We start from the raw sequence: 9,793 nt of genomic DNA, 5'->3' as shown, positions 1-9,793 counted from the left end.
TCTTCTTTTTGCGTGCTAGTGTATTTCCACGTCTCTACAACGCAAATATCATTTGCCCAGCAGGACATTTTTAAAGAGTAGCCATGAAATCATGTTTTAAAGGGGATGATCAGACATTATCTATAAGGAGGAGAAAGTTAATAGTACCAGTCGGGAGTGAGGTGGCTATAGGAATGGAGGTCCTGGCAGACCCCATAAAAGGGGAAGGGGGACCTTGTGAAGTTCTCCTTGGATAAACGTTCCTGGACGGTCGGATGCTTTCCCCGAAAGCAGTGGTTCTCAACCCTCCTAATGCCGTGACCCTTTAATACAGTTCCTCATGTTGTGGTGACCCCCAATTTCATTGTGACAAAATTGAACATAATTAAAGCATAGTGATTAATCACAAAAACCATATGTAATTATATATGTGTTTTCCGATGGTCTTAGGCAACCCCTGTGAAAGGGTCGGTCGACCCCCAAAGGGGTCGCGACCCACAGGTTGAGAACCGCTGCCCTAAAGCATTCCATTCCCCCTAACATTCCCCAAGGGCTGCCCTGAAAGGCAGCGAGCACTAGACTAGACTTGCAGCTCTAGGGGTTTTTTTTTTTTCTTCTTTTTAATTTTGTTTTATTGCTTAAAGTATTACAAAGAGTATTACATATGTCTCCTTTATTTTTCCCCCCATTGACATTCCCCCAGCCTCTCTACCCCCCAGTGTCTTGTGTCCATTGGTTATGCTTATATGCATGCATACAAGTCCTTCGGTTGATCTCTTACCCACCCCCCTCAAGCAGCTCTAGTTTTGACTTCTATTCATCAAGTAAGTGATCTTGAGAAAACACTGCCCCTCTCGGAGCCTCCGTTTTTCCGTCTGGAGCACAGAAGGAAGAGATGGACCTCAAAGCCGAGTCTAGGACGTTTTCCATCCGCGTTAAATTTCTCAGCGGCTAACACTGGCTAATTTTTCTAAACGCATTGACGAAGCAGCGCCGCGGCCACGAAGGGGTTAATCGCCGTGGCCCCGCCCCCTCCTGGCCCCGCCCCGCGGGCCCAGCAACCCGCCCGGGGTGGCACCTTTGACCCCGCCCCCAGGCCGTGCGTCCACCGGAAGTGCCCATGCGCAAGCAGCTCACTTCCGCTCGGCAGGTGACAGCCGTGGGGCTCCGAGCAGCCGGCTGCACTGTCGCACCGGGAGAGCGCGGGGGGACGAGGCCGCGGACATTTTGCTGCCCAGCCGAGCCGCGCCGTGGCGCCGGGAGCCGTTCGGACCTGCGGGTGAGGAAGCAGGGAGTCAGGCGAAGCAGGAGAAGGCGCGGGGCGGGGACTCGGGGGTCTGAGGTGAGGGGTTTGCGGGGTCAAAGGTCATGAGAGGACGGGGTGGGGCGGGGGGAGCGAGAGCGCGGAGAGTGGCTTCCCAGGCCCCCACGAGGCAGGAGGACGGCAGGTTCATTCATTCACGCCCACTGGCCGCGGACCTGCGCCTCAGCCCGTCCCGGGTTCCGCAGCCCGTCCCGGGGCGCCCTCCGGGACCGATTCCTAGACTTAGGCCCCGAGGAGCGTGCGCTTGGCCGGAGCGGAAACGCCTCATCGCGTCCCGGTTTCCCCCTCACACCCTCCCCTGTGGCCACCTTGAGGACTCCTGGTCGTTCAAGGCTTTATCTCGTTGCCAAGGTTCGAAAGGGGAAAAAAAAAAAACTCAAGAAACAGCCGCCCGCTCCGGGCTGGACTTGGGTTCGGTCTGTCGTTGGCGCCTCGGGATCGGGTTATGTGGGGACACGCCTGTAATCCTGCTAAAGACGCCGATCAGATGCTCGGAGCTGGTTACGGAGCCCCTCCTGTGTCCCGGCGCGGCGCTGAGCACTGGACTTAACAGTGCTGCTTGGAAACTTCCCACCAGCCCCGTGAGATCGCTGCTGCGGTCATCCCCATTTTATCTGCCGGTAAACCGAGGCCCGGGGAGGTCAAATCACACCTGGAAGGTCAAACAGCGTCGGGGCTCCTCCCCGGGCTCTCAGGCACCTGCAGGGCGCAGAGACCAAAGAGAAGCCGGGCGGGTTGGGTCGGGGCTGTTTCGTATCTAGCTGCCATTATATGTTTACGTCGAGGTACAGCGGTGGCCTTCCTGCTTCTCCGTCTAATCTTCACCAGGGGCATTGCAGTCGCTTTCTTTAGGATGAAGCCCTTTTGCAGGCTGTTCCTATAGGTGACTGACTGCCTTTCAGGGCAAGAGTGGAAGTTTATTCCCGACCCTGGGCAAGTGGGAGACACCCAACAGGCTGTGCGCTGAACGAATTTTTATAAGAATATTCCGGAACCTTTCTTGAGCTTGGCCGAGCTGCATTCCCTTTGGAATAAAGAGGAAACACAGGATTCCCTGGAGGACCATTCTCTCTGAGGACAGGGCAGGCCCCAGGGCTTCCTGGCTGGGGAGAGCCCGTCCGGCCTGGGAGACGGTGACCGTCCGGCCTGAGAGCCGGCCCGGGAGACGGTGATGTCCGGCCCAGGAGACGGTGACCGTCCAGCCCGGGAGACGGTGACGTCCGGCCCGGGAGACGGTGACCGTCCGGCCCGGGAGACGGTGACCGTCTGGCCTGGGAGCCGGCCCGGGAGATGGTGACCGTCCGGCCCGGGAGACGGTGACCGTCCGGCCTGGGAGCCGGCCCGGGAGATGGTGACCGTCCGGCCCGGGAGACGGTGACCGTCCGGCCCGGGAGATGGTGACCGTCCAGCCCGGGAGACGGTGACGTCCGGCCCGGGAGACAGTGATGTGGTTCGATGGCCTGAGGACGAGGCTCTGTGAGTCTGAGCTTCTTCCTTTGCACACACTTCACTTGCTCCCGTTCTACCTCAGTTTCCCTGGCGGCAGCACGAGAGAGACCTGCTGCCTCCCTACCCGTTCCTGGGTGTTTTAAGACTTCATGAACCCGTGAAGGTTTCCACATGCTACTGTGATATAAATATGACCGTAGTACCTTTAATTTTTAAAAAAAACCACTCGGTGATCTGTTCTCCTAATCCCATTGAATTCACAGAAACTTAATATTGTCACCTTATCCCCATCCTTCCAAGAGAGACGCAGCGGCTGGTCGCCGACGGCAGGAACATGAGCGGAGTTCGGAGCGTCTGGCTCCCTGTCCTGAGTGGCGCCCACCGGGCTGGTCTAACCTCTTACAAACTGTCCTTGAGCAGCTCCACTCGTTTCCAAGGACGCGGGCGCCTTAGAGGTTCTGAGAGGTTGTCTGTCTATCGCGTGTGGGTTCAGCAGAGGCTCCCCCTCCACCCCCACCTCCACCCCAGCAGCTCGAAAGGCCCAGCGGGATCAGGGAAAGACTCCCCATCCCCCGGCCCCAGGTCCTCAGCTCCGCTCCGCAGCTTCCTGGTGGTGTGACCTGGACGACTCACTTAGGCTGGCCTCCTGTGCCTGAGCTCTAAAATAACACCGGCCCCCGCCTCTCGTCCCCTGTGTGTGTCAGGGGTTCGAGGAGGAGCTTTGTGCAGAGCCTGGTGTTGTTGTTGTAGTGGGTGCCCTAACCCTAGGCAGTGGGTGCCTGCGGGGGGCCTATGCCTGTCACCCCTGGTCTGTGGGGTGTTACTTCCTTCTGCAAACAGACCTTTATATACACAGGACTTCTCCCACCCTTCTCCTTTCACTTCCTAAAAGTGTTTCCGACTCAGTTGAGTTCGTTGGTCCTGCTGGCTTTGGGCTTGGACTTTCATCTTTTTTCTAGTCGTCTTCTAAAACGGTGGTGTGTCTTGACTGCTCACTCCCCAGAAACACACACACACACACACACACACACACACCGCCTGATGCCAAAGCCAGACGCTTACCGTGAGCAGTCATGGCTTGGGGGTGGGCTCTGCTCTTTGGTGTATTTCTAACCGCGGAGGGAGGGGGGCGTCTGTTACTCGAAGGTGTTTCTTTTTCTGAATAGGTCTTCCTGCCTGGAGGTCACTCAGAAATGATCACAACCAGAAACTGCTTCTGTGTTCTTTTTCTCTTTACACAGAGAGGAACAAATAACTCCAGAGAGAAGAGGTCACTTGAGCAGTTGGGGAATCCTTTACCAAAAAAATCCTGCTTGAATATCCATCAGTGGCTCTTCATGGCCCTCAAGCTAAAACTCACATTCCTTCGCATGACCTCTAAGTCGTGGACTCTGACCCCTGCCTGGCGCTTCCGCCTCATCTCTCCTACTCCACCTTCCCCCTCTTCCCAAGCTCCAATCAAACGCTTTTGCCTTTCGACAAAGCTCCAACCCTGTACCTCTGTGGTTTTGCTTTGTGCTGCTCCCACTGCCTAATCACATTTCCTGTCACCGTCCTCCCTTTGCTGCATCCCTACTTGGTGCCTTCCATGTGAGCATTCCCGCACACCATGCCGGCCTGAACTAGATGCCTTCTGTGATGTCCCGTGACTCTGATCACAATGGGCTGTCATTGACTGCTAAATACATGGCTCTTCATCTTTGGCCAGGACTTGTCTTAATTGTCTGCATCTCCAGCACCTAGTGAGATGTCTGGCACACAGTAGGTGCTCAGTAAGTGTTTAGTGAATGAACAGATGAGTGGGATATTGCATTGAATCGTCAGGATTCCTTGACTCCTAGGGAATTCAGAGAGCACTTTGCAGGTGTATCCTCATGTCGCCCCAGGGGGATAGGGAAAAACCTGACCCATGATGGGGTTAACTACTCTCAAACTACTGTTGCTACCACCCAGCCAGCCACCAGCATGCCTCAGGGCCTCCAGAGACCTGGGGGATGGGGGGCAGCAGGGAGGTGCTGGTGGTAACCTCCCTTCCTATGTAGTAGTAATAGTGGCTAACATTTATCAAGTACTAGGTGGCTGGCACTGCTGAGAGCTTTGTATGTATTGACATTTTAGGTCACAAGCCCCTCAGGTATTTGACATTGTAATTCTCATTTTACGGTTGTATGGTTGTGCCTGTGATGTTGTAGACCCCTGGAGAGACCCCGTCGTACCTGTTGTGGCCACCTTTCCATTCCCAACCCCTGGTTCTTGGATTATCTCCTGTTATTTAATGGGGTTGAGGAGGAGCTTGGGTTTGGTTCTAGACTCCCAAGCCCCATGCTTTTTGGGTTTTTAGCCTTGGGCTTGACCTCTGACCTTCATTAAGAGGGTCTCCCTGAAGTCAGGAGGTCTCTTCTAGTTAGATGAGAGTATGGCTGGTTGACTCCAGAATGCCCAGAGTTCATCATCAGCCAGGATGCCTTGGTCTGTCCCCCAGATAACCATGTGGACTTGAGCTGGAAGATGGTAGATTTGGAAGTCAGGACTCAAAAGCTCTAAAATAGTGGCTCACAACCTTCTGACCCTTTAAATACAGTTCCTCATGTTGTGACCCAACCATAAAATTATTTTCGTTGCTACTTCATAACTGTAATGTTGCTACTTTTATGAATCATAATATAAATATCTGATATGCAGGATGGTCTTAGGCGACCCCTGTGAAAGGGTCGTTCGACCGCCAAAGGGGTCGCTACCCACAGGTTGAGAACCGCTGCTTTAAAACCTACTCTTCCCCTTTTAACACAGGAAACATTAGATATAGCTGAGCTCTGTAGAGGGATCGACTCGGGTAGCACATTCTTTTTACCACACCGATTGCTTTTTGGGTCTTCAGCATGTTGAGAGTAGAATGACAAAATTTTATTACAGGCAGCTGTTGAGTTTGCTTCTATGATCTTTCGTCTGTGATCTCTAAGGGTTGGGTGGCTGGATGTTGAGATACTGAAGGCAGAACCGTCATACATCCAGCATTCATTCATCCAATCTTTATTTCAGACCCTGCTCTGTGCCTGGCACGGGGCTAAGTGTGAGGATAGGTAAACAAAACAGACAGTTCCTGTCCTTGACTTGCTTACTACATTCTACTGGGTGAGAGAGACAAAGATAAAGTAGAAAACAAATGTAACAATTAGAAAAGCTGATAAGCCATGAGGGAAACAGAAGTACAGCCCCCGGCACCTGTTGAAATGGAAGTCAGACCTCAGGACTCCTGCTCAGAACCCTTGGTGGCTTCCAGCTCACCAAGAAAAAGCCAGAGTCCTTACCTTGACCTGGAAGGCTCCCTCCATTCTCTTCTGACCTCATAACCCCCCTCCCCCCTCAGTGCTCACTCAGCTTGAGCCACATCACCTGCTTTTCCTCAAACAGGCCAGTTACACTCCCACCTTTGCACTATTCTTATGCCCAGACAGTGTCACCTATCACCTTCTCCAGGAGGCCTTCTGTGGCCACCCTGGTTAAATTTCAACCTTCCCCTCCACCCCCAAGCTCCCTATCCTTCCCTGCTCTCTCTTTCTACATAGCATTTATTACTATCTAAGGTACTTTATATTCTACTTATTTATCCTGCTTGTGGTTCCTGTCTGCCATGAGGGTGTAACCTCCCAGAAATTTCATTCACGGTTGCAGCCCCTCGTGTAGACATGTTTATGGCATGTGGGAGGTGGTCAGTACACAGATGAACAGGACCACTGGGGAGTGAGGACAGAAAATGTCTTACTTACTGCATGCAGGGATGGTATCTTTGAAATGATGTCATCTAAGCTGAGATTTGAAGATTAAATTAGAGCAGTCACTCTAGAAGCCAGACAGGATAATCCAGGCAGAGGATCAGCAAGTGCAAAGGCAACGAAGAGCTTGGTAATGAGAGGAACACTGAAGGAGGCCTGTGGGCCTGCAGGGTTATAAGCAGAAGGAAGGGCCTAGCTGTGCTCACATCATGGCCTCATAGCCTGTGTGAGAGCCCCCCCCAACCCCGGCACCCCAGCATTTGTACCCCCACTTCCCATAGCTCTCTGGTCACTCTAATCTGATGCCTATGGGAGCAAGAGATGGTGGTCTGGCCTCACTGAAGGAAGTGGCCTGAACATTTTTCCCATTGGAGTTGTTGCTACCTGATCATCTACCCTTTGCCCTTTCTTTTCTGTTATAATTTATTTACTTACTTTACATTTATTGGCTGTGAAATGGGCTATGGGGTCCAGCATTTTCAATTTCAGTTTTGTCAAAATAGCTTGACAACCGGAGCAGATGTAGCTCTGACCCTGGCAAACCCTGCTCTCTAGCTCAGGTTGGTTTACAGAGCATGACATTTTCCCAAAAGGAGAGTTGAGCACTAGTCATTCAAATATTTATTGAGCACCAACTCTTTCTCAGGTACCAGTCTAGGAACTAGGAATACAGTAGTAAACAAAATGGACAAAATCGTTGTCCTCATGGAATTCATATTATGGAGGAAGAAAAAATAGACAATATAAATACATTTTATATTATGTTAGTGATACATACTTTGAAGAAAAGCAAAGGGAGGAAAGGAGTATAGGAAGTGGGGTGGATTAGTTGGGGATGTACACACTTTTAAATAAGGTGGTGAAAGAAGGCCTCAGTGAAAAGGTGACATTTGAGCCAAGGCTTAAAAGGGGTGAGGAACTGCCCTGGCCAGTGTGGCTCATTTGGTTGAGCATCATCCTGTGCACCAAAAGGTTGCTGGTTCAATTCCTGGTCAGGGCACATTCCCAAGTTGCGGCTCGATCCCCAGTAGGGGCCATCCAGGCGACAGCTGATTGATGTTTTGGTCTCATGATGTTTTTTTCTCTCTCTCTATTCCTCTCCCTTCCTTTCTCTCTAAAAATCAATTTTAAAAATCTTTAAAAAATAAAAGGCATAAAAAAGAAGAAGTGAGATTAAGTCATAAAGCTATTTGAAGAGAAAGTCTCTCTGGTAAAGTGAACCATGTGTGCAAAGGCCCTGTGCTGGAAACAGCTGTTTTGTGCCAGGGTCAGCAAAGAGGCCCATATTGCTGGAACTGAGGGGGTGATGGGAAGAATAGGGGAGAAGAGTTCCAAGAGGTAATGACGGGGAGGGTATGTGTGAGAGAGACAGAAGCGGGTGTACGTCTCGTACAGGGCTTAGGAGCCATGAAGCCATGTTAGGGACTTTGGCTTGTACTCGTTTGTCTACTGTGTGCATGCTCCTGTGCGCGGCAGAGTCCCAGTCTCAGAGCTGGCGGTGCTCCACGCTGTTACACATGCTGAATGGATGACTACGAACCCTGACAGATCTTCCGAGAGTGTTCCCATTGTATAGGTGGGAAAACAGATGTTGAGCTTTGCTTTGTAGTCTTTGGCCTCTTTCTCCCCTTTTTGACTAATTTAAATATTGTTCAGAAGAAGCCTTTACTTTTTTTTTTTTTTTCAAGTACAGAGGAACTTTTCTTTTTCTTGACAGCAGCTCTTTCCACGCATTATTGCTTGTAGATAGTTGAGAACTGGCACCTGATTCTAAAATTAGGCTCTAGAGACAGTGCTGATATAGGAACATTTGCATGTGGCATTTGCCTGCCTTTAGTTTCTTTTTTATTTGAGCCTTTAATTGCTAATGGGTCTTAGGAGATTGATTTTGACCAATCAGTTTTCACCCAAATCCCAGGAGGCCCGGATCTTGGCAAGCTCATCTAGACAGGCTTTCACCAGGCACGTTACCAAACTTGATGTTTCTGCTGTCCAAACTGGATGGACTGGTCCTAAAATAACCTGCTATTCAACAATGGAGGGACTCTGTAGGGATGTGTGGCAACACATCTTACATACCCTTTAGCCTGGAGTGCGTGTTTCTGCAGGGCTTCGTTCAGAGTGGAGGAGTTGCCTCGCTTGACAGAACGGGACATGTGGGACCTCATTGTGGGGCAAGGGTGGAGAGTGTTGGCACTACCGTTTTCTAGCTCTGTGACTCCAGAAAGATGCCATGACCTCTCTGGGCTTCAATTTTCTCATCTGTAAACTGGTGATTTTATTAATACTCTTTACATAGTGTCCAGCCCATAATGCACATCCGTTCATCATTACTACTACCATTGCCACCTTCGTTCTGAATTCCGTGCCACACCTGAAGAAGGACAGCTTGTTTTCTCCTCGTTATTGAGCCACTGGAAAGAGCCTGTCTGCCTGAGTTTGGTGACTACATTGTCTCAGATACTAAGTCTGAAATCTGGTTTCTCTACTGCTGATTCAACCTTTTATTTTTTTCATAAGTTTTTTAAAAAATATATTTTTATTGATTTCAGAGAGGAAGGAAGAGGGCGAGGGAGATAGAAACATCCATGAGGAGAGAGAATCATTGATTGGCTGCCTCCCACAAGTCCCCCACTGAGGATCAAGCCCACAACCCGGGCATGTGCCCCCGACCGGAATCGAACCTGGGACCCTGTAGTTCGAAGGCCGGTGCTCTATCCACTGAGCCAAACCGGCTAGGGCCTAATCTTCAAGTTGACCTTCACTGTTTCTGTAAAGTGAATTTGTGTACTTACCTGTGAGGACCTTTTTCTTTTTAAAAGAAGATGATCAGACCAGTGAGGAGTCGTGAGTAGAGTAGAATCATCGTCTCTATTAAACACGAAGCTTCATAGGGGCCAGGGCATAATCCAGAGCATGACACAAAATAGGGGGATATTTGTGGAGTAAATCAACCTCTGCCCTTGAGAACTGAAATGACAAAACGTGTGGGATGATCCAAGTTTGGCTTTTTTGTTCCAAATGAAGAAACGGTGGCGCCACCCTAGCCCATTTTCTTCACTCTTCCTAGCTTAGTCTTGACTGCCTTTGAGCTAACATGTGCCTTGGAGTAGATTTCTGAACAGGTATTCATCAGGCAAGGGTTTACAAGTGAGAGTTGTCAACACTGAAGTTGGAAGTCACCAATGCGGACTTCCAGGGATCAGTATTCCCTGCCTGAATATCCTTGAATTAGAGATGGGTCTGGGCAGCTGATCAGAGCTTGCCA

The 9,793-nt window shown here is 50.6% G+C and overlaps 1 protein-coding gene across 3 annotated transcripts in view; it reads left to right on the top strand.

Moving 5' to 3' along the window:
• Positions 1–1,098: 1,098 nt before the first annotated feature.
• Positions 1,099–9,793, top strand: part of AP1B1 (adaptor related protein complex 1 subunit beta 1) — a 41,479-nt gene continuing 32,784 nt past the window's right edge. For 2 of the 3 annotated variants that reach the window (XM_059676746.1, XM_059676743.1), the window contains exon 1: positions 1,099–1,258. The gene's annotated coding sequence lies outside the window, so the exon portion shown is untranslated. Of the gene's footprint in view, positions 1,322–9,793 lie in introns of all 3 variants that reach the window. The other variant, XM_059676744.1, reaches the window with a different exon arrangement.

The sequence above is a fragment of the Myotis daubentonii genome, chromosome 19 (assembly GCF_963259705.1).
Source record: "Myotis daubentonii chromosome 19, mMyoDau2.1, whole genome shotgun sequence".
Taxonomy (NCBI): Eukaryota; Metazoa; Chordata; class Mammalia; order Chiroptera; family Vespertilionidae; genus Myotis; species Myotis daubentonii.
Note: the sequence above shows the minus strand (reverse complement) of the source record. Positions and strands in the feature narration are given on the sequence as shown.